The sequence below is a fragment of the Triticum dicoccoides genome, chromosome 3A (genome assembly GCF_002162155.2).
Source record: "Triticum dicoccoides isolate Atlit2015 ecotype Zavitan chromosome 3A, WEW_v2.0, whole genome shotgun sequence".
Lineage (NCBI taxonomy): Eukaryota > Viridiplantae > Streptophyta > Magnoliopsida > Poales > Poaceae > Triticum > Triticum dicoccoides.
In genome coordinates, this window is record NC_041384.1 from 667,340,438 (window position 1) to 667,362,637 (window position 22,200).

The 22,200-nt window shown below is 45.5% G+C and overlaps 1 pseudogene; it reads left to right on the forward strand.

The window, feature by feature from the left end:
- Window positions 1-6,452: 6,452 nt before the first annotated feature.
- Window positions 6,453-22,200, forward strand: part of LOC119272812 — a 34,143-nt pseudogene continuing 18,395 nt past the window's right edge.

A 22,200-nucleotide genomic window follows, 5' to 3' on the forward strand; every position in this document is an offset into this window, starting at 1 on the left:
AGTTACTACGAACACAAGAAACAAATGAAATGTTGTAAACGCAAGCTACTGCACCCATCTATGTGTCCCTCTTTCTGGATCTTACCATCACACATTTAAAGCAGCTAACATCGCCAGGGAAGCTGAAGGTCCCATTAAATATTAAGAGCTTTATTTGGCACATATATATGTCTCGGAGTGATTCTCACTAAAGATAGCTTAGCTAAGTGGAACTGACAATGTAAGAAATAGTGTTATTTTTGTGGTCAAGATGGAACAATCCAACATATGTTTTTCTCTTGCCTCCTAATTGCCTTGTGTGGCAAATTATATTTATGATGCTCAGTATTAACGCACCATCTGGCATCTACAACATGTTAGCTCATATTCGAGTGGGACTATGTGCTTCAAATTTGTGCTACATGGAAATGTCACAATAATTTGGGTTTCCACAAAAAGTGAGCTTATATTTTTCTATAGGTTCTATTCATGGCTAGACACTTGCTTCGTAGTCCTTACTGCCACGTGTAGATGCAAGAGCTATATTAAACCAGTATGGATGGAGGTAGACTAATATGATTGGTACCTCATGAGTTGTTGTTTTTATCCTTATCGTTGACGGTTCTATCATATTTTTTTGCTCGATGATGGATGCTTGATGAAACAATCCTTTTAATAATTGGGTTGTATGCATCATCATGATGTATAGAGGCCAGTCATCCCCCCTTTTTGAAAAAAAATGCGACCAACAAGGCCATGCAAACCTACAGAAAACTCGTCAAATCATGCACACATGATATTATCCCATTAAAGCAAAGAGTATGATGGAACAAAAGATGCTGCACGTCCAACATGATAATAAAGCATACTCCACTCATCGATTGGTGGGAGATGTACGTATCTAGCAGCGGACCTAGAACCTTCAAATAAAAAAGATATGTCTACCATGAACCCAAAACAACAACTTGGATGACCAAATGTATATCTGTCACAAACCCAAAGTAACGAGATGAAATATACACAACTACTACTAAACCGCCCCATAGCCTCAAGGACTACTCACACATATCACATAGATAATCATGAACGAAAGTGGAGATTGTTCCATTACTAAAGGTACAAAATAATTCACATGGTTATAATTATTATGATAGTGTAGCAAGCATCAAAGAGGTGATATATGGTGAAAATTTACTAGAGAAGGGTTGAGGTAGCATTACACCTCTGTTGGTTTCTTCTCTATTGTGGCATGTCTTTGCAAGAAAAGTAAAATATGGGGGTCCAGGTGACTGAACCAATCTACGGTAGAAAGGGCTCTGATTATGGAGGGGTAGGTGCATGACACCAGCGGGGCAAAATTAGGGCATCATGTGTGCATAAATTTTATTGCCTGATTGTTCATCTTATCTTTTATCAGTCTTCAGTTTTATTGTCCCTAAAGTTTTCTCTAAAAACAATAGACACGAGTGTATGTCATTAAAATAGGAATTGTTAGGATGATAGATAGAGGGAATAACAATGACGTTAAAATAATTTTGAAAATATGTCATTCGTATATCACACGGTAAGTTCTAGTCTTGACAAACCTATATTTTTAAAAAATAACCCACTTAGTGCTGATAAATATGATTGTGCCATCCAGTGCATGTCCCAAGAATGGCTTATATTTGTATATAAAACCCTTGGTTGACAGAACACGTGTTACCTAGTTTATTTTCTGATAAAGAGAATTTTATGAACTCAAAATGTCATATATATCAAGGCGATACAACCATGAGAGTTATAAACCCGGCCCATATGGTACATGTTTATGCATCTATAATCTTGCATGGACGTGTTTTTTCATTCACTCACAACTTCATATATTTTTTTTAATAATTGGACATCTGCTACATTTCCCCTCTATTTAAATAAAGAATTAATGCCTAAACCTTTCTATGACTATATATGATCACTTTACACTACGATTCCTTGTATATTCTGGTAGCTAGGAATGAAAGAGTTCTACCTACTGTATTGATGGCGGACAAGAAATGTGTGTGCAGATGAGAGTGGGTGCGCACCTACAAATAATTCAACACTCTATAATATCTTCATGTTTTTTTCTTCACCAACAACTCCAACTTCATGTATTTCTCTGCAAAGCATCACAATTAGCACAATTAGATGAAACGTTTGCAATACATTTCCCTTCTACTTAAACAAATAACTAAATGTCGAAACCTTTCTAGACTATGACCACTAATTTAAACTAGCATGCCCTATATATATTCTGCTAGCTTATTGATGGGCAGCATGTCTATGCAAATGAGAGTGGGTGCGCTCGTACAATAACCCACAGCCTGTAATCATATTTTCTCTTTTACCCTGACAGCTCTAACGTTTTGAGTTTTATGCAAAGCATCACAATTAGATGTCACGTTGACAACGCAACAAAGCTACCCAATGGCTGGTTTGCTAAAATTTACTTATAATTATTTTTAGGATAAATTTTCATTCTAATAATTAATTAGACAGAGAATTTGGCTGGGTTTACCTCTTGGGTGCAGTGCAAAGCAGTAAGAACATTAAAAAAAGTGTGTTGTCACAAACGAATTTCATAAATAGGACTCACTGTGTAATACGTATAAATAAAGTGACTAATCGCTCCAGCTTGTGGCTGGTTCGGTGTGGAGAGAGCTCAGAGATCCCTCAGCTCCTTGTTATTCGCTTGACAGCAATGCATGTAGAAACACGACGTTGTGCCTGGAGATACCTTACTTTTGTCCCCGCATGCTAGCGGCATGGCTAGGCGTCGGTGCTAACTTCAATTGAATCACCCATGTGTAGGTTGGGCAAGGAAATATGTGAAAAGAAAAATAAGATATCCTGGATCAAGAGAGAAATGATTGGAAGTGTGTGTGTCACGTTTACAAATATTTAGTTACAATACAAAATGCATGGCTCCAGGTTTCAGGTTCTCCGGATATGATATCCCTTTGAACTGTGGCAAGCAAATTAAGGCGATCGAGAGTGGGTAGTAGTTTGATTTGATTCTCCAGACTGATTGGTTATACTATAATGAAGCAAGCATCACAACACAACACAAAGTACATACACAAACATCTATTCTTTATACTACGTGGCTTGGGCAATATAAAATGCATGGCTCCAGATTGCAGATTCTCATGTTGCCAATTAACTGATCGGCCGTGTAGGTGCTAAGCATGTTTTCTATTATTGCCCAAGCCACGATACTCTTCCTTTTGTTTCTTAAACTCACAGCCTACGGCAACAAAAGCCTCCGATGTGAGTTATCCTGCATATATAAACCCTCCAAATTCAAACCATTACATTATCACATCTCCACTACGCATAAGAGACTATGTTAAATAGTCTTTTGGATTGTGCAATTAAACAGCTCTCGTGGTACCACCCATCTAGAGCCAAGAATGTAGAACATGAAAATCAATCTCAGTGTCCTTCAATTTTAAAACAATCAATTTCCATCGTCCTGTTTTAGTTTCTTTAATCGATAGTTATTCATGCTTTCAAATGCAGATATGAGCCAGCTGGGCTCGGAAATGAGTTGCCGATTGTTTGGATGCGTGACTGTGTACACTCTTTCCTTTTCTATGTTGTGTTGTGACACTCCTTTGAACATGAAACACATAGGTGTGCCAATTGCAAAATAATTAGCACCTTACATTGTCTGTGGGTGGGAGCAGCTGGGGTGTCCTCTATGTATTTTCATTACCCTGCCCATTTTTGTAATGTATTTATGTTTATTTATGTATTTTATGTTGCAAAAGAGCGTCTACGTGTTCCATTCATATCACATGAAGGGGTTACAACACACGTAGCATCTTTCTGGAGAAGGGATTGGAGGGACAGCTTGCCCAGAACACTAGAAAAAAACCCTATAAAACAAAAAAAAGTACAAAAGAAGTCCTTCTATGCATCAACTCATCGAGTCACCGTCTTCAACCTCCGTTGCAGCCGTTGGAGAAGGGAGAAGGTGGAACTGCGTATACAGATCTGTGGGGGCACCATCGGAGACACACTCCATTTCTATATGCTTAGATTATATCAAGACATGATCAACGACAGATAATTGGCCTCCTGTTCCGCCTTGTAGATAATATTTTAAATTAGTCTCTACTTTTTTTGACCCAGGTACATCCTAGAAGTGTGTACAATGTAGAAGCGTAATGTCATTGTCTTAGCTAAGTTACGAGTTGTTCATCTAAATAAGATAACTATCGCCATTCTATCGAATGATATCAATTGTCACGCATTTGCTTAATGAATATTACTCAGCACATATTTTTTTTCCAAAAGGGGGGAAAGCCCCTTGGCCTCTCCATCGGTCAACGCACACAACCATCATATTGTTGCAAATTATTCAACCTCCACTGTTTTAGATAATAAGGCAAAAAAGACAAAAAAAACGAGAAAAGTGCTTGGACAATCGAAAATGAATATGATTCAAAAATACATTCATGCTTCAGCAATGCTCTTCTCATGTACATATGAACGAAGGTGACAAGGGATCACCCTAAGGAACATTTTATTGTGTACTTGCCTTCTTGTGATCTTTAGATGATATCGAGCGGACAAAAGAACTATACATTGTAGATATGCTAAGTTTGCAAGATGGCCCTAAGCATTTTTTAACCCTAACGTTGATGACCATGCTCTATTTTGTGCGCGGGTGGGAGGCGATTTGCTATAGCTAGTCCCGTGGTCGGTTCCATCTTCCATGTACTTGGGTGGGGTTGGGGGTTTGGAGGCGGGTGTATTCTACTAATGCGATTACAGGTGATCCCGCCGTCCTTTGAAACATTCGTATCATATTGCTTCTTGAACTATGTAAGTTGGCTTGAAGTTAAAATTGATGACTTGGATATCTCACAATTATATTTTATGTTGTTACTTATCATTTTATTTCAAGCAACTACTATTACCGGTCTATTGTACATACAAGCAAGTGTGGAAACAAGCTGATTTTAGATAAATCAATTTGTTCTGCTATTGGTGGAAAAGAGCCCATAGAATGTAAGCATCAATATCTTATCTAATGTTCTTGGGTATGACAGGCTTTTGGTTAAGCTAAACAATTATTGTGATCTTATTTTGCTACTAATCATGGCAATCGCTAGAGACTATATATGCATGGGACCTTTGTTGCTTTTAATTTTAATGAAGAGGAAATATCATGGCTTGATTGAATAAAATGCTGAGGAGAAATATATTCATTCTCAAGTTGGAAAATTCTTACATAACATTTTCAAAATGCATGCACATTGTGTTGTTTGAGCTTAATCGCCTACTCCCTCTAAGTAAGGCCTAATATGTTTTTTAGATTTACGTTTACCAGCAATTAGACTAATATATATGAAATATACTGTACTCCGTCTGTTCCATAATGTAGTGCGTATATATTTTTTAAAATCAAACATTGTGAAATTTGACCCAATTTAAAGAGAAAGCTATTTATATATCTACAAACTAAATATATAAAATATGAAAGTACTTCTTATAATGAATCTAATGACATATGCTTGGCATTCTAGATGTAAATGTATTTCTTCAAAGATTTGGTCAAAGTTTACGAGGGTTGACTTTTAAAAAGAAATCTATATACACTACATTATGGAACGGTGGTAGTATGTCATAAGGCTGTTTGTAGTGGGGAGTATCATATACCAGTATCATGCATATGATACTAGCTAGTGTCCACCTCTATAGTACATAATATCATAGGTAGGCATTTTAAATTACGTCATTATTGTTTTGTATGGCACATATTAACATATCATTTGTTATGATCTGGTATCGATATGGTACTAACACCTTCTCTTTTCTCACCTTTTTGCGGGAAAACCATTAATCTATTCAGCTTAAATCATAGCAGTACAACGAACACCAAAATAATAAAAATTACATCCAGATTTGTACACCACCTAACGACGACTACCAGCACTGAAGCGAGCTGAAGGTGTGCCGCCGTCGCCCCTCCCTCGCCAGAGCCGGGCAAAACTTTTTAGCATGTCAGCAATATGTACATACTCGGGATTGCATTAGGCTTCATAATTGAGCTGCTTTCTTTCATGTGTACTCGATCACAAGTAAGTAGAAATTATACTTTGATGAGAGCTATGTATCGACAAGCGCAAGCTATTCATCCATGGTCGACGTATAGAATCCAAATTTACATTATTTGGATTAGTTCCTTCCTCAATTTGGAGTGTGTTTAGGGAAAACTAATCATGCATAGTCGTCCAGATGCGCGCAGCAGCTGCTGCATGCGTGCACACGTGCATCATGCTACAACCACCGCATGAAGCAACAAGATTAAGTAGGACATCGATCATATCATGCACGCTCCAGGGTTAACTTCATGGTTCTTGCTATCCTATAAGTATGCTATCTATCATCGAGCTCAAAGCCCAGAAACAAGCTAATCTCCTCCAGTAGCCAGTTAACTGACCATGGAGGTGTTAAGCATGTTTTCTTTTATTGCTCAAGCCACGATACTCTTCCTTTTGTTTCTTAAACTCACAGCCTACAGCAACAAAAGCAAATTACGCAAGAAGCAGCTGCCTCCCGGGCCATGGAGCCTTCCGTTCATCGGCAGCCTCCACCACGTCTTGCGTGGCCTCCCACACCGCACAATGAGGGAGTTGTCTCGCCGTCATGGACCCCTCATGTTCCTCAGGCTTGGCGAGGTTCCAACCTTGGTCGTCTCCAGCGCCGAGGCGGCGGAGCTGGTGATGAGGACCCACGACCTGTCGTTCGCCTCCCGGCCGAGCAGCGTGACCATGGACATCGTCGGCTGCTGCGGGAAGGGGATCGGCTTCGCACCCTATGGGGACAGCTGGCGCCAGATGAAGAAGATCTGCATCATGGAGCTTCTCAACGCCAAGCAAGTGAAGCGTGTCGAGTCCATAAGGGCCGAGGAGGTGGGCCGCCTTCTCCGCTCCTGTCGGAGTAATGGGCTACGGGTAGACCAACCCAAGCCCCATGACCTTTCAAGACATCGGGACAGGCTGCGCCCCTCAAGACCACAGGGCGAAGAGCCGTCTCCTGAGGAGTCTACGGCAAGGCGGCCGACTGCCCGCTCACGGCCGAGTCCCAGGGACGATTTTCAGAGAAGCCGGTTTTGGGGAGTCGGCCGGCAACTCCAACAAACCGTGACCTCATCAACGGGGACGGGGCAGGGGCGTGGCTACAATGAAGCCCACTCTCTGCCCCTTACCAAGGGCAGGCATGGCTACAGCGCGCCGTACTTGGGAGGATCTCCCCGCGGCATGGCACTGTTGCCTAGCCGGCCCTGACATCAGCACCACTGTACCTGGTCCTGCGCCCACGACGGCTTGTCTGTACGGCCTGGAGGCAGCAGGGCCCACCAGCCAGCGAGACCTCGGGAGACGGCGGGAGCACCGCCAGTCGGACCCAACGGGAGTCGGCCCGGGGGAGTCGGCCGAGCCCTTCCCTGGGGCCCACGCGCCATTAATCCAGAAGAGATGGGGAGTGGCCACAGTGATCGCCCGCCAGGCGGCGGGGCTGTTGCCATGACCCCATGACCAAGCTTGCATCATCAGGAGCACGGCTACAGTAATCAGTAGCCGGCAAGACCCGCCCGCGGCGGACGCGGCCTGTCGGCTCCATACCAGACCAGTAGGCGGGCCCCAGCAGTCGACGGAGAAGTCGGAGGTCGGAGACACTGACGGCTGGGCCCGCGCCCAGTCACATTACCATTGTACCCCTGGGGGGTAGGCCTATATAAACCCCACAGGGCACCCATGCAAAGGGTTGGATCCCAGTAGTTCTATACCTCACCAGATAGAGGGAGAGAGCTAGCCTTGCCCTCTCCTACCACCATACACAGCTCAAGGAGCAACCGTGTAAATCCTTGATTATGGTGATCATGCGGAGACCCCGCATAGCAGCAGTGGGGGTATTATCTCCCCGGAGAGCCCCGAAACTGGGTAAGATTCGTCGGCGTGCATGTCTTCGCCTCATCCCGTTTCCAGGCACCGGCGACGTTCTACTCGCCCCCACCATGATAAGCCATCCGTTGGCATATGTCGCACCAAACCCCCGACATTTGGCGCCCACCTTGGGGCATGGTGCACAGCCGTCCGGAGATCTATTCTGGACGGGAACCCTTTTCCTCCCAGGCGAGCGCAGCCAGCCAGGCACGCCAGGTGAAGTTTCCATCGACGCGCTGCGTGGCGTGGAGATCGCCTGCGCAACCAGCTCCTTGGCCGAACTTGTTGGCGAGGTCCGCCTCTCCGACGAACCTGCGTCCGACGCAGGCGTAGGCGGCCCCGAAAACCTCCTCGCGGGCCTCCTCGATCAACTCCACGTTTCCGGCGAGCCTGCCATAGACTTGGAGTCTGTAGGCTCCACCGACCCGATGCTGGTCGACTCCGACACCGTGTTGGTCGACGCTTTCCCCTCCAACGTGGTGGTCTACGACGAACCTCTCCCCCACGCGGAGAGCGACGGGAGCACCGTCACTGAGGTGTTGGTCATCAGTCATGACGAGTTCCCTGGTGGAAGGGCACCCGACTCACTCGGCGCGGCGCTGCAAGACCTAGCTGCGCCCATTCCAGAAGATGCTGACGCAGAGACGCTAGAAGCGCGCCACCTTCAGCTTGTTGAAGGCGCGAAGAAGCTAGCCAGCATGAGACGCTTGTCAGAAGCTTACCAGCGGGAGATGGATCGCGCTGTTGGCGGCTCGCCGGCTCCGGCAGGGCCCAGCCGCCTTGGCGCAGTTCAGCAATGCGGCGTAGCCATCGCCAGCCTGTTTGGGGCTAGCCGCCCCGTGTATGCCACGCCAGCGGAGAACATCCGAGCCGCCCAGGCAGCGGCGGATGAGCTGGACAATTTCGAGGGCGAAGATTGCCGCCTCATGATGGAGCGAGTCCAACGGCTCCTCGATGCGGCCGCCGCGTAGAACGAGGCCGGCTGCCGCACGGAAGCGCCGCAGCGGCCAAACGACGACCCGCACCGAGATCAAGGCGCGACGTCTCAGACGCCGACTGGCGGTGCCCGAGGAAGAAAGGACAAGGAGCCGGCTGTCAGCCACAGTCGGACTCGGATTACCATAGAGCGCGACCGAGACGTCCGCCCAAGAGCAGTGGAACGACGGGACGACTGTCCGCCTCCCCCTCCCCGCAAGGAGAGGCGAGTCTCCCCGCCGCCTGTTGACCATCCGACTCTCGGAGACCGCCTTAGCCGCCGAGAGGGAGTTGGGGAGAATGATGCCCGCCATCGGATTGACTGACTTCACCGGTCCCTGGCGCTGGAAGAAGAAGACGAGCTGGGTCCGCCTTGTTTCGGGCCCCGCATTCGGGACGAGCCCTTTCCCAGAGGGTTCACGCTCCCAAGAGACACGCCCAAGTATACCGGCTCTGTGAAGCCGGAAGACTGGCTAGTCGACTACTCTACGGCTGTCAGCATAGCAAACGGCAACAAGCATGTCGCCGTAAAGTATGTTCCACTCATGCTTCAGGGCACGGCCCGGACATGGCTGAATAGTCTAAAACCCCGCAGCATCAACAGCTGGGTCGACTCCACCGAGGCATTCGTTCGTGTAAGTGCATCTAGTGCCACCCCTAGTTGGTTTTGGAGTATTGACGACAAACCTAGTTGAGGGACTAATGTGTTTGTGAGAATTGCAGGATAACACAGGTAGAAGTCCCTCATTGATTCGGTTTTACTACCAGAGATGACCCCTAAAAATGTATGAAGACATTGAAGCCAAAGGTGGTATATGAAGATATTCACATTGAAGACTATGACAAAAGAAGACACGTTATGAAGCCTATGGAGCTCGAAGACTTAGATCTTTCGTAGTTATTTTTCTTTTGTGTTGAGTCATAGGAACCACCGCACTGTTAAGTGGGGTCCAGGAGAACCAGTCAGAATGACTGAAGTGATGCATAAATCAAAAACCTATGTCTTCGAGTGAAGACAATGAGAGCGAATCTTGTCCAGAGCCGGACAAGTCAGCTTTGCTTGTAGCCCAAGTAAAGTTGTCATGAGAGTTTGAAATCTGACCGTTGAGACACGTGTCAGTTCCTTAGTGACCCAGGGTCATTTCGGACAAATCAGGTCGGGTTGCCAAGTGGCTATAAATAGCCCACCCCCTACAACCATAAACGGTTGGCTGCTCAGATTTCAGTGCACGGCTTTTGTCGTTTGAGAGCAACCCACCTCGAAGCCTTTGAGAGAAAATTCCTAGCGAGGAGAAAAGCCCTAACCACCCAGAGCCAGAGAACATTGGGCATCACTTAAGTCTTCTTGTCTGTGTGATCTGAAGACTTATTACACTTGAGGACTGTGAATCCTCCAGACGGTTAGGCGTCGCATTCAGAGCATCCAAGAGACATTGTGGATTGCCAGTGAACGAAGTTTGTGAAGGTTTGGGAGTCTACCTTGAAGACTTACCAGAGTGATTGGGCGAGGACTATGTGACCTTAGCTCAAGGAGAATACGGTGAGGACTTGGTGTCATGAGCTGCGTGTTCAGGACTGGGTGTCCGGGACTGTGTGTCCTAAGGTTTAAATACCTAGCCGCTCCAACCAGACGTACAGTTGTCACAGCAACTGGAACTGGTCCAACACATCATTGTCTTCAACGAGTCACTGGTTTCATCTTCACTTCCTTTTCTTATTGTTACTCATTGTGAAGCCATTGCATGCTTGCTCTATCTTTTGTCTTCACAACGTGAATGTATGATCTGTTTGGCTTCATAACTTCTTCCTACCTGATCCTTATTACACTATAGCTGTTTGTCATTGTGCTTTCACTCTATTGAATACTTGACCATGGCTGGCCTAGTGTAATCTAACTTCCGCTGCATAGTAATAGGCATAATCTTTGATGTTTGTCTTCATAACTCCCACGTTTTGAAGACTTTCATAAAAATCGCCTATTCACCCCCCCTCTAGTCGATATAACGCATTTTCAATTGGTATCAGAGCAAGGTGCTCCCTTGTTCTGTGTGATTCGGTTTAACCACCTGGAGTTTTAGCTATGTCGACTGCAGGGATAATCAAAGTCTCCGCTGCGTGCCCCGTCTTTGATGGAACTGAATATCCCTACTGGAAGAATAAGATGCGCATGCATCTTGAAGCCATTGACGTCGACCTATGGTATGTCGTCGAGAACGGCGTTCCCAAGGCTGGAGAAGGTGTCACTGCTGCTGATGTCAAGAAGTTCACTCAACTGGACTCCACTGCCAAAAATATCATCTGTGGTCATCTGACAAAAGAACAGTATGGCCGTGTGAGTGCCTTGAAGACATCCAAGCTGGTCTGGGACTGGCTCTCCAAGGTCAATGAAGGCATCTCAACCTAGAGAGATCAAAGAATCAGTGTTCTTCGCAACCTCTTCAACCGCTTCAAGCGAAATGACAATGAGAATGTCCAGCACACATTTGACCGGCTCACTGACATCACAAATGAGCTTCAAGCCCTCGGCGCCACTGAGATCACCAAACAGGAAATCGTCAAGACGCTGCTGAGATCACTTGATAGTTCATTTGACATCCTAGCCCTGATAATTCAAGAACGTCCTGATTTCAAGACACTCGATCCGTCTGACATACTTGAGAGGCTCAACACACATGAGTTTCAACTTTTTGAGAAAAGAGATATCTACGGTCCAAACTATGAGCGAACTCGTGCCTTGAAGGCAAAAGTTGTTTCCTCATCTGAAGAAGAATCTGACAGCAGTTCTGATGATCCTGAAGACATTGGAAGGGAACTTGCAATGCTAGTGAAGAAGTTCCAAAAATTCACCAAGAAGAAAGGCTTCAGAAAATCTTCACGATCAAGCTCAAGGAATGATGAAGCTTCTGCTCATGACTACAAGAAGAAAACATGTCACAAGTGCAAGAAAACTGGACACTTCATCTCTGAGTGTCCACAGTGGGACAATGAGAACAGAAGGAAGAAGAAGAGCAAGGAATATGATTCTGACGACAAGAAGAAGAAGAAATACTCAAAGTCTTCTTCCAAGTCTTCCTCAAAGTCTTCATCACACAAGAAGAGCTCATCTGGCAAGGCACGTGCGTTTGTTGGCAAGGAAATGGATTCAGAGGAGGAGTCCGCTTCTGAGGAGGCAGAGGTGGAATCTGAGGAGGAGTCTGATTCTGGCATTGCGAGTCTGGCTACAGCATACGTCGTCAAGTCCATATTCAACACCGAAGACAATGACTTCATCACCGACACTGATGCAAATGACAAGAACGACTCCACTCCTACCTACTGCTTCATGGCACGCGGTGCCAAGGTAAACACACGCACTACTCGCTATCAAACATCTAGTGACGATGACTCTGACTGTGATTCAAATCCCAGCTACAAAACACTTGCTAAAATTGCAACTGAACAACAGAAAGCTATGGAACATATTCAAAAACTGTTAGACAGAAGCGATGATCTGTTGGGTGCTGAAATGACTTCATCTGAATCATTAATTGAAGACATAAAAAATCTTCACGTTAAGTATCAGGAACTTGAAGATCGTCTTGATACTCTCTCAACAACTCATGAAAAGCTTTTCTATGATTATCTTCAAAGGAAGCAAGAACTTGAGAAATTGAGAGCGGCTCATGAAGATCTTCAAAAGGAAAACGAGTCACTTTGCGCCGAACAGATCAGTTCCGCTCAGGAAGGATTTGAACCACCATGTCTTAAGTGCATTGAGCGTGATAATGCTACTTCTGTTGCTGAATGTTCCACTGCTACTGCTGTTGCAATATCTTCAACTGTTGATGTGGTAACTAATCCCTCTGCTGAGGATATCACTGCTATTGCTGATGAGAATGCTAGGTTGAAGACATTACTTGAAACAGGGATGTACAAAAGTCTTAAAGGACATCAGACATTATGTGATGTCCTCAAGAAGCAGATTCTGAACCAAAACCCTAGGAAAGAGGGTGTTGGGTTCGTAAGGAAAATAAATGCAGATGGCTCTTACTGGAGACCTGAGCAGTACCCCAAAACCACATGGGTTGCTGCAAAGGAACTTTCAGCAGATCCATCCAATTTATCTGGCTTCACTTGTGCTAACCCCATTATCATTGATGAATCCTTTGATGTAAACTATAAACTGTTTAAGAATCAGAATGGTGAAGTGTTTGCCAGGTACATTGGTACTAACTGCAGGAATGGACCGCCTTTGAAGAAGATCTGGGCTCCGAAAAAGTGTCTGGAAAATCTTCCTGTGAATGTCTTCATGACACCTCACTTGAAGAAGACAAACCTCAGACCAAAGGCTTCATACGGTCCAAAGGCTTCATACAAACAGAGGACTCACCTGAGTCACACTAACGCAAATGTTTTGCAGGGAAACCATACTCAGGCATATGAATATGAGAGCGGTTCATCGAACCGTCATGTTCATATGACCAAAAATTATTCTGCTTATTCCTATGAGTATTATTGTCCACCTGCAAGACTGTTTGCTAAGGCTTCAAAGCCAAAATTCTCAGATGCTGCACTTAGACTTATTGCTTCTAAGCCACCCTTGAAGATGTGGGTGGTTAAGAAAGCTTAACTCTCTTTTGTAGGGAAAGGTCTCCAGCAGAAAAACAAAATCTTCTGACGCTATTGCTGGGGACCTTAAAAATCTTGTAGGGCGCAAGATAAAATGCCCGAATGGCATCATTATGTACTTCGTTCCTGAATCGCATGCTACTCTCCCTATTAGTCCTAATCTGGATCTAAGTTTTCATAACCCACTAGTTCGTCAAATGTTTTTGCTTCACAATTCTCTTCGTGAAGCCTATCCCCCTAATTGCACTGTAGGGTACGACACCAGCGTCTTCAAAGTCTTCAAAATGGATTATTGACAGTGGGTGTACAAATCACATGACTGGCAAAAGAAGCCTTCTTATGGACTCAACCTTACGTCCATCCGACAAGAGCCACATCACATTTGCTGACACTGGTAAAAGTAAGGTATTGGGTCTAGGTAGAGTTGCAATCTCAAAGGATCAACACATGGATAAAGTCATGCTTGTTGAATCCCTTGGCTTCAACTTAATGTCTGTCTCAATGCTTTGCGATTTGAACATGATCATAATGTTTGAAAAATATCGTTGCCTAGTACTAATGGAATCTTACAAGTCTCTAGTGTTTGAAGGGTATCGAAAAGATGATCTGTACGTGGTAGATTTCTCAGTAGGGCTACAACTTGCAGTGTGTCTTCTTGTAAAAGCTTCAGAATGCTGGCTTTGGCATCGGAGGCTTGGGCATGCTGGCATGAGGAACCTCCACATCCTTGCGAAGAAGAAGCATGTCATAGGCATCGAGGGCATCAAGTTCAAGAAAGATCACTTATGCGGTGCCTGTGAAGCAGGGAAGATGACAAGGGCAAAACATCCTTCGAAGACAATCATGACTACTACTCAACCCTTCGAACTGCTCCACATGGATCTTTTCGGCCCCACTCACTACTCAACTTTTACTACTACTGCCTGCCTCTATGGCTTCGTCATTGTTGATGATTACTCTAGATATACTTGGGTGCACATAATCCTTTACAAGACTGAAGTGCAGGATGTCTTCAGACGCTTCGCCAATCGTGCTATGAACAATTTTGGCGCCAAGATAAAACACATCAGAAGTGACAATGGCACTGAATTCAAGAACACTAGCCTTGATACATATCTTGATACCTTGGGCATCACACATGAATTCTCAGCTCCGTACATGCCACAGCAGAATGGCGTCGCCGAACGCAAAAACAGAACACTCATTGAGATGGCCAGAACAATGCTAGATGAATACAAGACTCCAAGAAAATTCTGGACTGAAGCCATTGACACTGCATGCCATACAATCAATCGTGTTTATCTTCACAAGCTTCTGAACAAGACATCTTATGAACTCCTAACTGGCAAGAAGCCAAATGTCAGTTACTTCAGAGTATTTGGCGCAAGGTGCTGGATCAAGGACCCACACCACACCTCAAAGTTTGCACCAAAAGCACATGAGGGCTTTATGCTTGGATATGGAAAGGATTCGCACTCCTACAGAGTCTTCAATCTCTTTCATTACAAAGTGGTTGAAACAGTGGATGTGCGGTTCGATGAGACAAATGGTTCACAAAGAGAGCAACTGCCAAATGTGCTAGATGAGATTCCAGCTAGTGAATCAATCAAGCTAATGGGAACTGGAGAGATTATACCTTCTGAAGCTCATCCTGAAGAAGAACTTATCATCTCAGCACCTGATCAACATGAAGACAATGCTCAGCATGAAGACATTCCTCCCAACAACAACACAGATCAGCAAGAGCAAAGTCTTCGCCCTGTACATCCTTGTGTTGCCAATGAAGTGCAGATTGACAGAATAATTGACAGCATCAATGCACCTGGTCCACTCACTCGTTCAAGGGCAACTCAGCTAGCAAATTTCTGTAGGCACTTCACATTCGTCTCAATATCAGAACCCAAAAAAGTTGAAGAAGCCTTCATGGAACCTGAATGGATTCAAGCTATGCAAGGAGAGCTTCAACAGTTTGAGCTGAATAATGTATGGGAACTGGTTAAGCGTCCTGATCCACGGAAGCACAACATAATAGGCACCAAATGGATATACCGCAACAAACAAGATGAGCATGGTCAAGTTGTCAGAAACAAAGCTCGTCTCGTTGCTCAAGGATATACTCAAGTGGAAGGCATTGACTTCGATGAAACATTTGCTCCCGTGGCTAGGCTTGAAGCCATACGCATTCTGCTGGCTTATGCAAATCATCATAACATACTTCTATATCAAATGGATGTGAAAAGTGCCTTTCTCGATGGCAAGATTGAAGAAGAAGTGTATGTTGCACAACCGCCTGGCTTTGAAAATCCAAAACATCCTGACATGGTATACAAGCTCAACAAGGCACTGTATGGCCTCAAACAAGCCCCTAGGGCCTGGTATGACACACTCAAATACTTCCTGAAGAGCAAAGGCTTCATACCTGGTTCCCTGGATCCCACTCTTTTCACGAAGACATATGATGGTGAACTGTTTGTGTGCCAAATATATGTGGATGACATTATCTTCGGCTGCACCAATCAGAAGTACAGTGAAGAGTTTGGATATATGATGCAAGAGCAATATCAGATGTCCATGATGGGGGAGCTGAAGTTCTTCCTTGGTCTTCAAATACGACAACAACGCAATGGCATCTCAATATCTCAAGAGAAGTATCTCAAAGATTGCCTGAAGAAGTTCGGTATGCAAGACTGCAAAGGCTTCACAACACCAATGCCAGCCAAACATCATCTAGGTCCTGACGACAATGGTAAAGAGTTCGATCAAAAGGTATACCGCTCCATGATTGGTTCTTTGCTTTATTTATGTGCATCTAGGCCAGATATTATGCTTAGTGTTTGCATGCGTGCTCGATTTCAAGCGGCACCAAAGGAGTCGCATCACTTAGCTGTGAAGCGAATTCTTCGATATTTGGCTCACACCCCAACTCTAGGATTATGGAATCCAAAGGGCTCAGAGTTTGATTTGGTTGGATTTTCGGATGCTGATTATGCTGGTGACAAAGTTGATCGCAAGTCTACATCAGGCACATGTCACTTTCTGGGACGATCACTTGTATGTTGGTCTTCAAAGAAGCAGAACTGTGTATCTCTCTCCACTGCTGAATCTGAATACATTGCTGCTGGATCTTGCTGCGCTCAGCTTCTGTGGATGAAGCAAACACTCAAGGACTATGGTATTCATCTGAAGCAAGTCCCACTTTACTGCGACAACGAAAGCGCCATCAAGATTGCGAACAACCCAGTTCAGCACTCTAAGACAAAGCACATTGAAATTCGTCATCACTTTCTCAGAGATCATGTTGTGAAGGAAGACATTGATATCATACACGTCAACACTGAAGAACAATTGGCAGATATCTTCACCAAGCCCTTGGATGAGAAGAGGTTTTGCAAGTTACGGTGTGAGCTAAATATCCTGGAATCCTCAAATGTCCTGTGATCAGGCACACATCCTAACCCTTATGCATATTGATGACTTAGATGTGCAACACACGAAGTGAAGTATATCTTCAAATCAATGAAGATATACATTCTAAGTGTGAATACATTAATGTGGAATTTGACTTCGGAGCGCCACGATAATTGTGCGCCGTGTCTGGGTCTAATACTTCCTATATGGTGGGTAACACCACCACCAAATGTTCTATTTTAAAGTGTTTCACTCATGGCGTTACCTTGCAATGTCTTCACAGTTGATTTGGCTTCGAAACTCAACACATTTTCATGATTATCTTCACTATGTTGACTACAGATATATATATATATATATATATATATATATATATATATATATGCTAGTGTTCTGTCCTCTACAGCATTCACTTATAGCTATGTCTTCTTAGTTGGATCTTTTGAACTAAGTGAATGTGATCGGACCCTAATCTCTCTATGCTTTCTATCTCAAACTCTATCTCTCCAATTCATATGCATTCTATTGAAACTGTCGAATGTCTTCACTGCGTCCTTGTCGGCTGAACATATAGAGACAACCATAAAGTCCGCTTTAAATGCCCATTCCTCCACATAAAATCCGGAGAAGCAGGAATGACCGCCCGACAATCCAGACGTACGTGGGACGTGGAACAGACCCAAAACTTCCGCAAACTGGCCACGCGTTCCTCAGATGCGAATCGCCAGGGGCACCTGTGTAATAGCACAGTGCCGCCCCTGAGCCTATAAATTCACACTTACCGCGGTCATTATCTCCTTATTCCACCCTCGCAAGAACCCTAGCACCACCGCTAGCAGTCGACGACGCCGGCGACGAAGCGCTTCGCTGCCGCAACCTCTCCGACGCCGTCCTCACGCCGACCGCGGACATCGTTCTCTCCGCCGTCGCCGTAGGTGTCTTCCGTCGCCAAGTTAGGGTACGGAGGACTGAACTGCTCGGCATCATCTCTCACTTCCGTCTAGCAGTTCCAAGTGTGGTAAATAAAACTTCTTTTTACAGCCCCTTTGATCTCATGGTTCTGTCACTTTCTACCATAAGAAGTTTATCTTCACATGAGTTAGATCTTTCAATCTGCATCGCATAACATGCCTAGTATATTCACTTGTGCTTCATGAAGTAGTTAGATTCCTCACTTGTACTGATTTGTGGGTTCGTATAAATCTGGAACCAACTTCTTATCTATGAGTGAATGTCTTCGCACGATGAGGTCAATGTCTTCTAAACTGATTAATCTTCAAAACCTTCTGAGAATGCATATGACCTCTTCCCTTTCCCTCACACCTTAATGCTTTCATAGGTACATGTCCGTGGGAGAATCCTTCGGTTCTCATAGTCTGCATTCATTTGTAGAATTCCTACAGCAACACATAAACTCTCCTGAAGCCAGTTCCTGTTGGTCCAGCAAAAGAAAGCCTTTGAAGCCTTTGAAAGTTTTGAGGCCTTTCAAGTTAAAGTTTATGGCTTCAGAAGCAGCAGCAAGGAAAGTGGGCAGACAGCGACGCGAAGGAACTTCCAAAGATCTGCCTGAAGACCTGGCAGAAATGTATAAAACAGATCCAGAAGCGAGTTATGGGCAGCGCAAGACCCGAATCCAATGGATTCGACGCTATTGGGCAGAACAATGGTTCAAATACCGCTTCGTCACCCAGGAGTATGCTGAGAAAAGTGCCATCAAGAGACCATGGGGGGATGTCCTTTACAAGAATCTCGTATCTAGAACCAGAGATGAAACCATTGCTCAAGGCTTCTACCAATGCATGGTCCGAGGACCACAGCCTGATGATGCACATCCGTCGTCACTACTCTGGTGTCGTGACGACAATCTGTTCAAGCGCAACTTCCAGTTTGCCCAACAATCAGCGAAGCAGAACAAGAAGAAATTTGGGTTAGACTTCAACCCTGGTCCCTCCGCACCAAGGGCAGATGGCACACGCGACGCAGAACCCAATATCATCGGTCCATTTGCCAACCTTGAAGGCCTCATCACCCACATCTTAGTCCAAGGGACTGCAGTGAATGACCCTCCAGCTGACTCTGAGTCTGATGAAGCTCCTGCTATACCGAAGCCAAAGCAATCAAAGAAGCCGAAAGCTTCAAAGCCGGCCCCTTCCTCAAAAATCTCAAGGGCGAAGCCATTGGCAACTGCACCTCCTGAAGACAGTGTGCAGTCTGAAGACGTATCCCGCGTCTCCAAGCCCCAGAAGGCCAAAGTGCCTCAGCCACACACCGGCAAAGAGCTCACAGCTGTTGCCATCCTGCACAGCGAAGCCATAGATCTGTCAAGTGATGAAGATCTTGGAGATGACGCTCTAGAGCAGCTCATCAAGAGCAAAGAAGAAGCTGAAATCTTCAACAATTTGCCTCTCTTTGATGTCGCCATCATCCACAATTTCATCGACGAATAGTTTGCCTCACCAGACATCAGCTTCGAAGATCTGCAGCTGCCCGTTGGCCTCAGTGTCGCATTCCAAGGCGCTATTGCTTCAGAACTTGCTATTGCCCAGCGCATAGTTGAACTGAAGCAGAAAATTGATCATGAAAAGGCTCAGTTCAAGAAGCATATGGCCAGGCTCAGCATGCAAGAAGTGAAGAGCTTCAAGACCATGTTGCATGAGCTCAAGGAAAATTTTCTGAAAAAGCGTGCAGAAGCTCAGGGCTCACGTGAGCGGATGAAGTCTCTGGCTGAAAGATGTGTACAAGCCTACAATGAGGCTGAGAAGCGCAAGGCACTTGGGCGTCCTGGCATCGACCCCAAGATGGCCGCGAAGAAGAAGAAGAAGCCTGCTATGGCTGAACCAGAGGCATCAAGGCAAGAAGCAGTTCCAATTGTCTTCCCAACTGCAACGACTGGCTCGAAGCCAAAGAGCCGGTCAACAGCTTCTGAGCTCAAGAAGACAAGAACTGCTGAGGCTGAAGCCAGGAAAAGGAAAAGCTCTAAAGCCTCTCCTACTGCCCCCAGCAAGAAGAAGAGAAAGATCAAGAAATCTCGGGCTGCTCCCACAGAGCCCTTGATTGTTGAACCTATCTCTATGGTTCGACCCAACACAGAACGACAAATGACAGTTCATGAGCCTGCTTACATAGAGGCTCCTGAAGCTGAAGACATACCAGCAGCCGATCCCATTGCTGCTGAAGACATTGGTCATCAAGACAATGTAGAAGATGATGCAGCCCTTCCTCAGTATGAACAAGCGAGCTCATCAGCATTGGTCGTCCTCTGACGCCAATTGCACAAGATGCGTCATGGGCGGATCGCCCTCAAGAGGAAGAAGACTTTGAGGCCCAGCCCACTCCAACCCCACAAGCGTCGTCTGCGTTCCGCAGGCTTCGCAAAGGTCCAAGGCCTCAAGTCTATGCTGAAGACATTCCGGCTGCATCAGCCGAAGAAAATGAAGAAGTACCACAAGATCCCACTCCCCCGCTACACCAATAAGCAGTTCTCCAGGAGAACGTGCTTGTGACTGACCCTCCAGCTAGTCAAGCGGAGGCTGAAAATGTTGAGACTGCCACAACACACACTGAAGCCAATGTGGAGCGCTCCCCACCAAAAGCTTCAGCAGACAGCGAAGCTACTGATCCAAACACTTCTGTTCCTGAGTCTGCTACTGGTCCTCAATTTGATTACCATGTTGAGCACAGGCCTCAAGTCCAGAATCCAGTCCCAAGGCTGCCAAGATTCCCAGGTCCTGCATCAGCACCTGGCTCCTTTGACATCAATAGCTTCAGGGCAGACAATACGTTCTTCAACAGCTCCAAGAACCCCTATTCAAGGGAAAGGATTTCATCAGATAGGTTCTGGAGCTATCCTCAGCGCAGCTACTATTCATGCATCCTATACAACCAAGGTCGCATCTTCCCTCACAAGCGCCTTGATGTTGAAGCCATTGCTCGTCTACCCTGCTTAGAGGAAGCGCTGGATTGCTTCAAGCAAGTGGGTCTGCTACAGTTTATAACTGATGAAGAGCACTGGAATGAAGAGCTTCTATTGCAATTCTATGCAACCTTACACATCAAAGGATACAACAGAGATCCGAAGACTTGGGCCCTGGAGTGGATGACCGGCAATGTCCATCACGAAGCCAATGCATTCGATATCATTGAGCTCACCGGCCTGCCCACTCCTGGCGAACTCTTCGAGGAAGGTTGTCAACTACACACTGAAGCTCTTGAGAGCATATTCCAGAGGCCTGAACCAAATATGAGTCAGATGCTCTCCATGATGAAGCCACTGCCTCTTGATGCTCCTTATCCAACAGAGTTCTTCGTTGAAGACTTTGAGTACCTGCCCAGAACAATCTATCACATTATCCGGCGGACTCTCTGGCCTATTAAAGGGCACTCTCCAAATGCCAAGATCGAGGGTGCAATGAAGACTCTGATATTCTGTATCCTTCATGGCAAATGCTTCAATGCACAGGATTTCTTCATACGCCAACTCGCTGCATCAGGCTCAGATCTGTTTGGTTTAAAGTTCTATGCTCCTTGGGTAATGAGACTGATCAAGCTTCACTCTGCGATCTCATATCAGCCCTCAGCCCGCAACCATCAGATCTTCTTACCAGATGTGGATACCTCTGTTGAAGCTATATATCCTGAGCCTACCAAGCAACCGTTGAGTCTTCAGAATGCAGAACACCAGAGCTTCACTCAGAATGATGAAGGTGTTGAAGCCATCTCCAGGGTGTATCCTTTGGCTGGCACTACACGTGCGCCACACCCTGCTTCAACTGAAGCCACTGATAGTGCAACTGCTTCAAGACCCAAGAAGCGCGCTTGTGTTCTTAATGACCGACAGCTTCTTGTGGCCCTTCATCAAAAACAAGATAGGCATCACGACTGGCTAAAGCGTCAGATGAAAAGCCTCTTGGTGGATGTTAATCGTCTTCGAAATCTTGCCACCAAGAATGCTTTCGTCACTCATGAAACATGTCGTCGTACATGGAAAGGGCTCTCAATGATGTGTACTTAAGCTGAACTTGAAGAGGATGGCTTCACTGAGCGATTCAAGTTTGACACCACACCTCCTAGAAGGGTTGTGATGCGCAACACACCATCACTTGAAGACTTTGAGTTTTCTTCATCTGCTACCACAGTCACTGCCAGAATCATTGATGAAGAAGACGATGCTACATCACCGCCACCTGCTTCAGCACCTCCCAGCTCTTCTGCACCGCCAAACACCTCCAACGACCCTGCTGCTCTTGAAAACGAG